Below are 15,023 nucleotides of genomic sequence, written 5' to 3'. Positions count from 1 at the left end.
AACATGAAGACAATTGGCTTCATACAAAAACAAACTAACTCACTGCCATTGCCAAGCTGATGCCCACTCACAGTGACCCTACTGGACAGGCTAGAGGCGAACTGCTCACGCCAGCAGAAAGCCCCTTTCTCCCACACTGGCTTCATAGTAACCACGTACATGTCCAGATTCTTGGGCAAAAAGTAATTTGGATATGATCTAGAACATTAAAAATCAAGTCATAAGGGCACTATAGTTTGGGGGTAGGGTTCTCATCAACAACAACAGGCTGACGGACTGAATTCACAAAGCCTGCAGGGCTCCCTGAACAACAACAACAACAAAAAAACTAACGCAAAATCACATGGGTGGCCACCAGGTTGATTGTGACTCCTGGCAACACCTTGTGTCTAAGAGTGAAATGGCTCCTGAGGGTTTGCTTGTTTGTGATCTCGACAGAAGCAGGTTGCCAGGCCTTGCCTCCGCAGTGCGACTGGGTGGGTTTGAAATGCCAACCACTGCGTCAGCAGTTGTGCACACGTCCTTTGAGCCACCCCAGCAATGTGTCCGTTCCCTCGGGTGCTGGTCGGCTCCTGGGCCAGTGGAAGGAGAGGTCGGCAAGGAACCTGCAGGAAAGTAAATGCGTGGCTCTCAGCATGAGAGAAAGCCCAAGGGAACTTGGGAGGTCTCAGGTCAAATGACTCATGGTCCTGGTGAGAAGGCAATCACACTTTCCCAGGAGCGCAAGGCTGCTGACAGTCAGCTTCAGGCCAGGCAGCGCCCCCACCCCTGCCCCGCCCCCCTTATCCCCCGACAGTGCCATGCTCACCACTACATCACCTCCCCTGGTCAATATATTATTTTGGTATATGTCACAATATTGAAATAGAAACTTTCCCTTCCCCCAAAAATGATGAGTATGCTTCAGTATCTTCAGTGCACATCTATCAATGCAGAATAAAGTAGTGGGCAAAGATTTAATTTGAAGAAAATTTAAAGTCCCATGGTTACCTTGTATTTTATGTTTACACATAATATTTGCTCTAAAAGATCATAGTGAATATTCAAGATACCGCTACAAAGAAAACTCTCTCTTCCCCCGAAAAAAGAAAACCTCGCCAGCAGCCAGTCAACATTGACCCACATCAACACTTTAGGACAGGGTAGAACTGCCCTGGTGGGTTTCTAAGACTTTCACTCTTGATGGGGTTTCAAAGCCTTGTCTTTCTTCATTGGAGCAACTGGTGGTCTAGAACTGCTGCTAACCCACTGTGGCACCAGGCTCTGATGGAGCTTACCCAAAGACTCAGTTCAGAAGACAGGGAGGGATGGGAAAAAAGTAAAATGAAATGGAAACACAAGGAGACGTAGGATCACTAATGTTCTAATGTTACACGCCAGAGATCCCAGTCAATGTTATTAGATACAATGCATATTAATTGACTAGAAAACCAATCTGCTTAATAAACCTTCTCCCAGTTCACAATAAAAAGTTAAATACACACATAAAAAACAGGCTTGTCTGAAATTTAAAAAGCTTTCGAGAAGGATGTGCTGCAGAGAAAGCCCAGGTCCTCAAATACTGACCATGGATACATAGTAGTCTCTTGCTTAATCTTTTTTGCCTGCATCCCTCAAATCTTGAGGAAATAAACTAAGCCCCTCACCCTCCCTTTCTCTCTCTCTCTCTCTCTCTCTCTCTCTCTCTCTCTCTCTCTCTCTCTCACACACACACACACACACACACACACACACACACACACACACACACACTCATTCACTCACTCACTGCCATTGAAGTGATCCCAACACAGAGCCCCTCCATGGCAGGGTTTCCCAGACTGTCGCTTTTGAACTGCTGGTCTCACAATAAGAAGCCCAGTGAATAGCCACTTCACCACCAAGGCTCCTGAGCGAAATACTAGATAAGTATAATATTTCATGGACCTGGGATACAGAAAATTAAACGTTTAAATTTAAAAGCATCAGAAAAACATGGTGCTAGGATATACTATCATGAGAAAGCTAATCTGAAGTTTTAATAAGTCAATTTCTGCCCTTTACCTTCTCACACAAAATGTCACAGAAGATCAGCATCTACACGCTGGAAATGTAGGCATCTGTTTCTAACATCCATTACGTTCACTGCTACGTTCTTTATACTGTGGGACTCTGACTGCACAGCGATTTATTGAAGAAGGAAACACGGCTTGTACTCATGGGCCCTCATAATAAATCAGTATCAAGTGTGTACTCTGCCATCTGAAGATGAGAATCTTCAGTCAAGTACAGAATCTGAAGTCACTCACAAATTCTATTTTCGCAATTCTTTACATGGTGTAAAAGGGTCTTGGTGGCTTAGTGGGTTACGTGTTGGGCTACAAACCACAGGTCAGTAGTTCGAAGCCACCAGCTGCCCTGTGGGGAAAAGATGAGGCTTTCTCTGCTCCCTCTGCAGTTCTACTCTGTTATACAGGATGGCAGTAAACCTGTTTTAATTGTATGCAGTGTTATAGAAAGCAGCAAAGTTCACCCCGGGAAGACTGGTTCCTCTAGTACAGTGCTTCTCAATCTTCCTAACGCTGAGACCTTTTAATACAGTTCCTCATGTTGTGGTGACCCCCCCAACCATAAAATTACTTTTGTTGCTAATTCATAAGTATAATTTTGCTCCTGTTATGAATCGGGCTGTTTGACCCCCAAAGGGGTCACGACCCACGGTTGAGAACCGCTGCAGCCTAGCACGTGTGGAACATGATGCTCATAACCCTCCACTGAATGGTATGGAAACACACTGTAGGCACACTGAATATCCTTTCCCCCATTTTCCACAGTTATCAAGAGTTATCGTTAACATGAGTCCACAGAAGATGTTTCATGCAATACATAGGAGGGTATGTGAGTTAGTTGATTCATTATGGCCCTTCTCGCCCTACTTCCTTATGTGGTGTATTATAATTCTGGGCTCTGTATGCATGTGGTATATTCCCATCTTGGAAGCCATTTTCTACTATAGCAATGGACAGGATAAGGTGGGACTAAGACCTGGCCTCAGTTGAGAGTGTGAACCAAACCATGTCCGCTATTCCCAGGGGCACCATTTAATCTATCTTACAAGAGGGTGTGACTGAGATACTGTCCGTGTTTTCCTTGGATGGGAGATATATCCTGCTGTACAGTTCTCACACACATCTCTCCTAGAAAGTCAGAACTCTACTTTCCAACTGAGCTTTTGCAGAAGTAAAAACACCTGCTGTGACGTTGGGGCATTTTTTGGGTTTCATTCTCTGGACCCTGCATTTTGGCTCATCTCTGCCGACACTCGGATGTAGGACTGGGCAGCACACACCAGTACCTGAGACATTTCCTCCTAGTTTCGTGAGTTTCTGTGGAACGCTGCAGCAAATCACGGAACCCACGGCCGTGAAGGTGGAGGGAGAGGATAGCACCTTGGGGTTGAGCATGTGGGACATCTACTAGCCTGATCTTACTTCTTCTAAAAGAAACATTTATCACCAGTATGGTTAAGCATCAGCAGCCCTGGTAGCATAGGGAGTTATATACTGGGGACTAGCCACAAGGTCAGCGCTTCAAACCCACCAACTACACCTCGGGATAAAGATGAGGGTTTCTACTCTGATAAAGACTTATGTAATCCATAGGGCTCACTCTCCTCTGTCCTACGAGGTTGCTATGACTCAGAATCAACTCATTGGCAATTAAGCTGTCTTGTTTTCATGGCTATGCGAAGGCTACGGTTAGAATGTAAAACAACAGCACCGATTCACCTGGAACCCTGAGCCGCACTAGGAAACAGGTGCTCATTGGTAATGGACACAGAACACATGCTAAGGACCAGAACAGCTCCGAGGTACACAGAGAAAGGACAGAAAACCGTACCAACCCCAGCCATCAGCCCCTCAAGTCTGCAGTGATGTGTACAGGCAGGTCATGAAAGAAATGAAAGAGACACAGGAACAAAAAAAGCACCAGCCCTGAGCAATGCCATCGACCTTCGAAAAGCTCAACGTATCCCAGCTCAGGGAAATGCAGGGGGGCCTGGGACCTCAGGGGCAGACAGATGCAGAGCCTCCCCTAGACAGTGGAGGAGTGGTACCCAAGGACAGCCCATCGCTGCCATGGGTAACAGAACAGAGCGAGCAAGGAGGACGGGAGGGAGGGAGGGAAAGAAGAGTGGGAAGTAAAAGCCAGAGGCCACACTGAGCGTCCAAGAGCCTCACCAGTTAGGTAACATAGATGAAATGCACACAGCACTGAGGGTCACTTCTTTCCCTCCTGTTTGATGGTGTGTGTGGGGTATATGTATGTGTTTGGGTGTGTTGTTTTGTGTGTGTGTGTGTGTGTGTTTTGTTTGTTTGTTTAATGCTTGGCTCTCACAGCTCACCTGACATTCCATTTCCAGTAAAGATTATTAACACTGCATATGGAATGTTAGGAATAAGCTATTCCACTTACATGGCCCTGATGTGTAATATTATCTGTGCATACAAGCAACCTAATTCCATGTGAAAAGTTCCCAACACAGAGAAGTGAGACTTAGGGACTCGCCAGGCTCGGCTCTGCAAACAGGCTCAGAAGAGTCACCGGTGACGATGAAAACTGGGTTCCTGAATTCTAGCACCAGCCTAGAGATGGTGATGCCGAAGGTACAGCAAACTTCAGCTCCTCCAGAACCTTCTCCACCTAAGAGCTGCCATAAAGACTGTCCGGCTTTAATTCCACATTCAACAGAGAAGTAGAAAGATGCTCAAAAGCCACACCCACCTTTCTTCCCTTTCACTTTGAGGCTGGGCAGGGGTGCAATTCCTTTCAGTGCCACAGTAAATCTGCCAGAAGCCCCCCCTGCCCTCCCTGTGCCGCAGCCTATCTCTTGCCGGGTCTGGTAAATGGAGGAGGGGAGACCCAGAGTTAGGGTTCATGCAGGGACAAGAAATCTGAATGACACATCGGATGGACACAAAACCAGGACATGGAACTGGGTATTGGCTTGAGGATCAGAGAAAGTTATGGCTCTTTGCATAAGACTGTGGAATCTTTTTTCAGTCCTAGAAGCCACAGTCCAGGAAAACGAGGGTCAAAACACGGATGACCCGCGCGAGGGCGCGCTGTTTGACCCAGCGTGACTTTTCACAAACACGGGCCAGGACTGAAGGGTAAGCTTTCTGCTGTTGCTAATGAGCGTCCCTCTTCTCCAGCTCCCCTGATGCCCTTTGCTTTACAGACCTTTGTGGAGAAGCCAGGGAAGGAGCAGGGAGGGAAGACAGGCTGCACAGAAACAGCCGGTGGAAGACGGAGATGCACAAACAAGACCACCCCGAGGTGGGCTACTCATCCCCTCTGGCTACCGACCCCAGAGACCCGAAGAAACCCGGCACTCCCTCCCCTCCCTGCGGGGAAAGGGGTCTCCCTAAATCCAATGGGCTCCCACAGGAGAGCCGAGTGCATAGTTGGAAAGGTCACAGACCCCAAAGTGAACAGGATGCTTTCCAATGTACTCATATATCACTGGGTCGACACCACCTATGAAACCAGAGTAACAGAATGACATGCTTTTTAAATTGCTAATTAGTGACAGAGGGGAAGTGAGCTGAATCAATGGTCACAAAGTCCAGCTGAGCAAATGCTTATTATTCTAAGTCGCTTTGAATGTGGAGTACGCAATTCCAAAATTTATTTGAGGCAGCAAGAACATAAAATGGTTAGTTGTGCTACACAACAGGGGAGCAGGGTAATAAAATAGGGTCACGGTAGCAGGCAAGGGGAGAGAAGGAAACCCCAGGAAGGCTACAAGACCGGAGCCCAGAGTGCAAGAGTGGGGGAAGTTCCCAATGAAGAAACCCACCCACCCCCTCAAGAAAAACCAGAACTGAAACAGAGCGAACCTGGCCAGTCGCTGAGCTAGATAATCACTGAAAAATATCTCCTAGTGTTAGCTTACTCATCCATACAATGGATCCAAAGAATCATCATGTAATCAATACATGCATGCACACGTTAGGCCAATTTTAAGAATTAAAAGGAGGAGATGAAGAAAGACAAGATTCTAATAGCTAACTGTGATCGAGAACAGCTGGGTGCACTTCATTTCTCTCTCACTCACAGGTTTTAACTTCATGGAGGCTACTCAGGTGGCGCGCTCACTGCGGCCAACACATTTTAATAGACAGGATGAGGTGGTTGGGATCATCACATGAGCTAAATCCAACCTGGGCCAGTCCCTGGATGAGCTGTTACCCAATAGGCCTCACATGAATGAAAATGGCCTCCCAAATTAGGGCCTGAAAGCGCTACGAGACCCGACATTTAAGCAACATCCACCTTCATCCTGCTCTTTGTAGGCACGAGGCAAGTTCTAGAACTAAGTGTGTTTTACAAACGAGGACACGGACGCTGAAATATGTTCCTTAACTTGCACAAGCTGCATCCACAGAATAATGGGGACGGGGGCTAGGTTTCAAAAGCAGATGTGGGAATTCCAGAAATGTGCTGTTACGGACTAGACTAAATGTCAAGTTCTGTAAGTACCTGCTAAGTCTTAGAATATGTTTATATGATTCTCAGGAAAATTGTAGTCTTTTATAGTTTCTTCCTAAAACTTTCCCCCCCAAGCAGCAAATTATGTGCTAGACAGATACAGATTATGTATGCACATATGTAATGTGCAACAGAACACAATTATGAGAATTCCAGACATGCTCAAATATCCCCTGAGACTGAATTGCTTACTACACTTGAAGTCAAAGGATCTCAGGTCTCGGGGGTCATCTAAGTCATGGAGCGATGGCACTTCATTCTAGTTTGATGAATAATACCCGGGAGCTTGCGAGCAGCCACCAAAGACACAACTACAAAGAGGCTTCAAAAAATTTGTGGCCAAAGTGGAATTAAGATGACAGAACTGTTCCAGACACTTTACAACGTCCCCTTGCACTGATCTTCCCATCTGAAGCCAAGGATGATGAATGAAAGCAGATTCAATGAAACAATCAATGCACAAGCCTAAAGATGCACTTCAACACCAACGGCCTCCAGCCTGAGCCCAGAACAACTAGATAGTGCCCAGCTACCAACCACTCAGGCCAGGAACTTGATAGAAAGCCTTAGCTGGATGGAGAGGAAAATGTAGAACTAAACGCTTATTTGTTTAAGAAAAAAAAAAAAGCAGACTTACTGGACTAGAGAGACCGGAGGAACCCCCAAGGCTATGGTCCGACGTCACTCTTTCTACCCGGAACTGAAGCCACTCCTGGGAGTCACCTTTCATCCAAATAATAGATTGTCCTATAAAATAAACAATAACACTCATGAGAAATATGTTCCTTTTAACAATCAACAATGTGAGACCAACCAAGCAAGCAACTTTGGCCCAAAAGTGAGGTTGAGAAGGAGGGAAACTGGCAGGATGGAAACAAGGAATGTAACATGGGAATTAGGGGGTGGGGGAAAGGGAGGGGGGTTGCTGACACACAGCAGGGACAGCCTTGTGTATGAGTTGTTGAATGTTACTTATAAATGTTCACCTAAAACACAGTAAAATATTCACCACCAGAAAAAAGAACACATGCAGAAGCGTTATCATGTACTCATCCCACGACATGCAGGACGGGTGGGCAGATGGAGAGGTGGACAGCCCAAGAGGTTTAGCTCTTTCCACTAAGACTCACACCTTGAATCTGTATCGACCTGCTGACTTACTGCGACCAATAAAGTGTGACAGAAGTGATATTCTGGGCCAGATTGGGTGTGTGTTTGCGTGCGCACAAGTTATTTCTTTTAAAATCATTTCATTGGGGACCCATACAATTCTTATCACAATCCAAACATACATGCATTGCAGGTCAAGCACATTTGTACATTTGTTGTCCTCACCATTCTCCAAACACCTGGCTTGTACTTGAGCCCTTGGTGTAACATAAAAACTCACTGCCATCAAGTCGATTCTAACTCATAGCCACCCCACAAGACAGGACAGAGTAAAACTCCTCCTTCAGTTTTCTGACACTGTAAATCTTTAATGTGTTCAGACAGCCTTATCTTTCTCCTCTGAAGCAGGTGGTACGCTTGAATTATACACGCACATAGCAGGCCAACAGGTTACCCACCATGCCACCGTGGTGCCGACCTACACACAGAGTAGCTTTCCAGTGTGGGCCCATCCACTCCGTGTCTGTGACACCACCTTCTCTTGAGGGTCTCCAGGTAAGGAAGATACTCTAGGTTCTCAGTTACTTCATCTACAAATGGAAATGTCCCCAAATCATGCTCTGAATCGGAGCAAACGATGCAAAATCACCCTGCGACATCTCACCCCTTTCCAACAATCCCACGGCTTCTGGGATCTTTTTCTCTTCCTGCAACAAGGAGGAGATGGCTGGATAGATGCACCTTCGGGGTTAGCCTGAAAGGAACGCCCTCCCCTCCACGAATCGTAAATTACTTCAAAGTCACGACACATGCAGAAACCGCAGCCAGGCACTCTCTCGAACCTTGACTTTGCATGGCTGCTTGGTGAAAAGGCTGTCACCAAATAGGAACTGTAAACACTGCCTTCTGAGCTATCGATTTAAAAATTCAACAAGGCCCTCCGACCAGCCTTAGCAGTCTATCAACACCTATAACAAGAACTCTGACTTGCTTTGTTGTTGTTGTTGCTTTTTGCACAGGGGCTGGCTATTCAGAATGAAAGTACAGCGGCCTCTTCCCGGACTGTGGTTCCCCAGCTACTGATGAACAAGGCAGCTTCCTGTCTCTGGGCCCACCAGCTACAGCGGGCTAAATCCTAGCAGGTGTCCCAGTCCTGCACCCCATCCCACCCCACCCCTCAGGCTAAAGGCCTCTCTGGTCAGTGGAAGGCCTTATCACAGCAGACATTTCTCAGACAACAGCCCTTGGCCTTGAGAAACTAAAAGACTGTCTGTCATTGGGGAGGCTGAAAACAGAGCTGATGTCTGGCACACAAAGCTCCTATCTCATTATCGCTACATCTATCTCCATTTCAGTTCATGTAGCCGGACCTTTTCGAAGTCGCTAAAGGGGTGGGGCTCAGTGTACACTTTCAGGTTGTTTCGGAAGTGGTTAAAACAGCTTCTGGTCCACGACTCTACAACCCAGCGTTCATGCATGCTTTTCGTACGGATCTTGAGGGACACAGCCTGGCCAGCAGGGCTCACCATCAGAAAACTCCGACTCCACGTCATACACACGCGGCAGATCTGTGCTGTTACACGTTACAGGTCTTTTTCGGAAAGGTTGGAAGGTGCAGTGCGACAGCGCTTTCCGCCTCCCACTTTGGGGCTATTCTAAATAACTCACCATCTGCCTGCTGTCCAGTTTGTTCTCCCTGTGCTGATAAACTCTCTGTGTCTCCCACTTCCTTGACTTTACTCCTCACCTCCTACAGGATTCTATCTTACAGGGCAGCCTTGGCATCCTGACCTATTTTTAGGTCTTTTCAAATTATTTTTGCCCATCGTCTTGCTCTATAAACAAGAGCTTTCATCTCTAGCTTTTCCTCCGTCGCCACTCTCCGTACCTATTCTGTCTGGGTATCTTGACAAGGAGGACACCTTGTAAGGGCTGGGGACCCTCTTGGACCCTCATCCCACTGTCTGGACCATTACGTAACCCCACATGCTTTTCTGAGCTGTCAGGGCCCCAGTTGGTGAAACGATGATGCTGTCAGTCACCAGGGAAATTTTCTGCGTCTGAGAGGCTGACTGAGCTTCCTCTGTGCGGCACCTCCAGCTGCCTTGGTGCACTGTGTCAGTGGATTAAAATAGCATCGGCTGCATGACTTCACTGGTGCTCACAAGGAGGCCAGTTGGCACACTGCTACATCCTGCTGCCAAGTAGAAGACTATTTTTTTTGGGTGGGGGGGGGCGTATTTTTCTACTCACCACTAACGGGAATAATTTATTTCATTCTGACACTAGCCGGGGGGAGTGGGCGGGGGGTGGCTCCTTTTCTGAATGCAAGATGCTTCAAAATGTTTGAACCTACAACCAGAATCAGAGCTCTGGACTCTTGTGTTCTTATTTCCTTGTGTTAAACTTCAAGGGCATCAAAACAGCTATGGAAATTCAGCATAAATAGAATATTCTTCCTTCTTTCCTTCCAGTTTGGGTCAAGTCGCCCCTTAAGAGTTTTACTGATATCGGGCACTCTACACAAGCTTGTAAGGGCATCTTTCTCCTGTTTGTCTCTGTGCACAAGTAATGACATCAGCATAAGGTGTCCGGGTAAGAATTCATTTATCACGGCACCTGAACACCTAGACAGGTCACGTACCTTTTAAGAGTATGTTCCTGCAGGTAGCAAGCTTAGTGGTTAATGTGTGAATGACTTCTGAAAGTTTAAAAATGAATAAGGTATTCATACAATACAAATGGTACTCCTCCATATGAAATAACTGCATCTTACTGCAGCCTTCATAGAGTTTCTGGGCACCTCTCATAGTTAACACAGGCTAGCTAGTGAGAGAGGATTGTACTAGAGATGGAACGTGGGGGGCATTTTGTCGTAACTCACTGCTACATCTGCACTGCACTTTGATTCAAGAGATCATTTAGATTAACTGCTTCAGTGACCTATGGACACAAGATAGATGCACAGGTAAAAAAAAAAGCTCCCATATGATTGGACAGATACAGAGCTTAATTAAATACTGTGGTTCACTGGTTTAAGAGGCCTCCTTTAAAGGGGGCGCAGTCACTGCTCCCAACTGAGGGGGGGGGGTGTCACTAACACTCTTCTCTGACCACCCTGACAATCAGCATCTGAAATGCCCTGCCATTTTGCAATCTCAGTGGTGGGAGACTGCCTCTTTCTACCAATCCCAGCTAAAATACAAGAAAAGACTCTTGGAGAGGGCGAGGGTGAGAGCGGGGGTGGGGGGGAGGGGAGGGAGGTGGTGACGGATGACGACATATATAACTAACATGGATATTTTACCGAGATTTTTTTTTCAACTACACAGCCATGTGTCCTTACCATGCAATCATTTACTGTACATCATGACTAGCCAAGTGTCTACTGAGAATGGAGACCGTGGCAGGTACTACGAACACACTCCCTACAGCACTGAAGGTGACACTGCAATCGCCCGCAAGAGTTTTATGCACTCAATCGGTTTTAGTTGGGTGTCATTTAGCCTAGTAGCCTTAACAAAGATAAGACATGGATTACAATATTTTCTCATTATTGTAACCCAATGATTTAGAAAATCTGGTTCTGAAGGTACCTCTCCAAGTTGAATGGCCTCATCCTAACAACCAGAGTTGTTTCTGGGATCATTCAGGAGGATGTTCATCTGGCATTATTCAGGAGGATGAAATAAATAGTTGCCATTTGTCTGTACTGCACCAGGTAATAAACAAGCATACCAAGGAGATTCTGAATGCTGAAAGGTCACTTATAATCTCTGTCACAGAAGAATTCACACAGTGATAGAAGGGTGAGTAGTTTGTAAATCATAAAAGATGTAAGTTAAGAAAAATTTCACACTTTACTAATGTGCAAAATGACAAAGGTATGAAGGTGTCATCTGGGAATCAATATTAAGTATTATTTATCCTGTTTAGTCCATTGTATTTTTACTCTGCGTCTGACCCATGCACACATGCATAAACATATACCTAGGCCAGTCTGTGTCTAAGTCATACACAGATACATATGCACACATGTGTACCAACTTGTCTGCCCGATTCATATACGGGCATTATACCATCTCCCTGTGATTCCTGCACATGGACTAACAACATGTGATCTGTTTCCTGATCCACACACACATTTTCCACTACTTTGCCTATCTCACACACAGAAATTTACATGCATACATACGACACACTATTGTCTGAAATATACTTACATGCACCCACAACATCTACTACTGTACATCTGGCTTATATATAAAACACACTAGTCTGGCCCTAGCATATATACTCACCTTGTACATTTCTGGGTTTTTTTTTTTTTAGTTGAACTTGTTTCTCATGAAAAGCTCCAAGTCCATTTTAGCTTTATTTTTCTATTTTTTGATATAAGCTACTCAGCCACTACTTGGTTATAAGAGATAAGGAGAAATCTAGAGGCTTTTTTAAAAAAAGAAATATACTATATATATATATACATTTAGATGGCCCAGCTCAAGAAATGAAGTCAACACTATCCTATTTAACTCTCCGTATGTGGTTCTCTTTCCTATATGTACATACAGACTGACATCAAGATGAAATTCAAAATAGCATTTCATGTTCATGTCTAAAATAGACATTTCAAAATGAGAACAAGGTGAATCACTATACATGCAACCATTTCAAATTCCTAATAAGCCTTTAAAAAAAAACAAACCCTGTCATCAAGTTGATTCTGACTCACAGCAACACCATATAGGTTTCTGAGACTGCACTCTTCATAGCAGACAGCTTCCTCTCCCTCCCGCTCTCGTTTGCTGTTATAGGAATCTACAAGGACTTGAGAAGAGACACAGCTAGGTGTGTTGATGAAGAAGCCCTCGGGATGGAGGGGATTACACTTTGGTTTGCTAACTAGCAAGGTAGACCGTTCAATCGCCCAGCCATTCTGTGGGAGGAAAAGGAGGCATTCTACCCCTGTGAAGACTTGCCGCCTAAGCAACCCTGAGGAGCAGTTCTACTCTGTCTAAAGGGTTGCTACCAAGACACGATTGACTCAGCGGCCTGGAGTCGAGTACAAGGTGGAAACTTTGATGGACACCGAGACATCCATTGTATAAGGACCTGATAGTTTTCTAGCTGTAGAATCGTTTCTAGATGGAGTAGAATGGTATCGGGTGGGAACATGCCCAGACACCTGGGCAAATTCCAACAAATGTAGGTGAGACATGTATAAAGAGAATGTCTTGGGACCCCAGTGACAAAGTGAGCCACACAGGGGCGTCCTCTCTTGTTTGAAGGCTAACGGTCCATGGAGCTTCATCCACTGTCTCTTGGTGGTCACCGCCGCGTCACCTCCAAGTCACCAAGCCTGCATGCGTGCAGGATGGACCGGATCCCTCCCTCCGAGGTCCAAAGTTCTGGCCTTTCAGAAGCAGATCGGCCCTGTTTCCTGAGGTGTCTTTGGATGGGTATGCCTACACACCTGCATCATCCAGGGGCTCTGCTGAACAACCCAGCTCTGTAACTGGACCCATAGTGGTCAAAATGGACAATGTGTGAACGAAGGATACGATCCAACAGAAGACTGAACGGGACCGAAGAGATTCTTCAGGATAACAGCTGATGGAATTAACCAGATGTACCTCTAAAGAGGCCCCTGAAGACTGAGAAGAAACAGACTGACACAGATTTTGAAGACGTTTGATGCCTTATTAAGAGCAAATAGGTGTACAGACAGGAAATGTGCGTTACGGCAGGCAATATGGTTCTAGTCACAGCCACAGGCCAGCAAGGCTCATGGACCTGTAACGATAATGAACCAATGAGAACATGGGAGATAAAGGTCCATGCTGTGGGTCCCAGGCTGCACTGCACCATTCGCAGACAGCCGATGGGAGCAGTTGAGGGATGCTTTTCAAGAGTGACATGCCTAACCTCTTTGCTCCGTGATCACCTTTGTTAAAAGCTGTGGTGGTGGGGGGTGGCTTGGCTGTGAGTGGCTTCTGGCTCCTTCTGAGCCCACATGGGACAAAGCCCAGGGTCTTCTAGGCTGTAATCTTTATGGGAGCAGATCCCCGGCTCTTTGTCCCAGGGCGCCACTGGAAGAGTTCAACCCACCAGGCTTCTGGTTAACAGTGGTGCACCCAAACCCCTGTGGCACTAAGCCTCTCCTTAACAGACAGCCCCAGAAATCATGCATATACACACGCACACACTACAAGGAAATTGTCACTACCTTCAAACGAAGGGGTGCGGCTTTATGCTCCTTTTGGACAGTAGTTTCATGACTTTAACTAAGAGAGTGGGGTGGGGACACCAAGCATAATGGCAATGTGGTACCTGAGTGAGTGCATCTCTCACGCTCCGAGTGTGAGGCAAAGGCGCCCCAGTGGCGCACTGCAGCGCCAGCAGCTGGAGCACACCAGCTGCTCCACAGGAGACAAGGGAGGCCACCTCGTCCTGCAGAGACTTAGGGTCTTGGGAACCCTAAGGCGCCATTCATTCTTCTCGGTCCGATGGGGTCCATGCTGCTGGGTTGGAATCCGCTCCAGGGCAGTAGGGGCGTTAGGCAGGAAAACCGCACTTGTCCTTTAAGAATCCATGACAGCTGTCACTGGAAAGGGACAGCACCCGCACCCTGCCTGGCCTTGGAACATGACTACCGGAAGTCACTCACCCACTCGTCCACACGGGGTGTTATTCTCTAGAGGAAATGCACCGCTTTAAGAAAATAAACCACAGGCACTTTGCAGACTATTTTAAAGGCCTAATCAATCCATAGCCCAAGATGAGTGCCTGCCAAGGATAAAAGAGACCAAGCCCCGAGTGAGGTTTGGACGACGGAGGGAGGCAGGGGCAGAAATGACTGACTGGCAAAGAGGAAGCTTTGGACAACTGGAATGAGATCCCTAAGAAGGAACCCGGGGAAACCCTCAGCGTTCAGAAGGTCAGACACAAACCATGAGCCTGCCAACAAAAAACCCGAGAGAAACCTTGCAAGGTGATCCAAGAGCAAATAAGACTCTTGGAAATGAAATAAGCTCTGGGTGCAAAGCATGCTGTTAAGAAGAAGAAGTGACACCGTACGTGAAGTTTTGACCAACTAGCCCTTGGTCTTTATGTTCTGGAGTGAACTGTGTCCACCAAACACTGTGCGGGAATCCCTACCACTCTAACCTGGGGCAAAATGTCTGTGACCGGCCACTAACCTAAAGGTTGTCAGTTCAAATCCATCCTGGAGCACTGGAGAACTGCTTCCATGAAGACGACCGGGGATAGGGGTCATACACAAATGTGGTACCAAATGTGTAACACACGACAAACCCACTAGACGACACCTCACAAGCCACCTGTGGATGTAATCCTGTTTGGAAATAGGCTTTTCTTTT

At 46.5% G+C, this 15,023-nt stretch overlaps 1 protein-coding gene across 3 annotated transcripts in view; it reads right to left on the bottom strand.

The window, feature by feature from the left end:
• Nucleotides 1-15,023, bottom strand: part of KLF12 (KLF transcription factor 12) — a 519,184-nt gene that overhangs the window by 417,091 nt on the left and 87,070 nt on the right. For all 3 annotated transcript variants that reach the window (XM_075562976.1, XM_075562978.1, XM_075562975.1), the window contains exon 2: nucleotides 7,172-7,281. The gene's annotated coding sequence lies outside the window, so the exon portion shown is untranslated. The remainder of the gene's footprint in view (nucleotides 1-7,171; nucleotides 7,282-15,023) is intronic.

The sequence above is a fragment of the Tenrec ecaudatus genome, chromosome 11 (genome assembly GCF_050624435.1).
Source record: "Tenrec ecaudatus isolate mTenEca1 chromosome 11, mTenEca1.hap1, whole genome shotgun sequence".
NCBI lineage: Eukaryota > Metazoa > Chordata > Mammalia > Afrosoricida > Tenrecidae > Tenrec > Tenrec ecaudatus.
The sequence above is the reverse complement of the archived record's forward strand: the minus strand, read 5'-3'. Positions and strand labels throughout refer to the sequence as shown.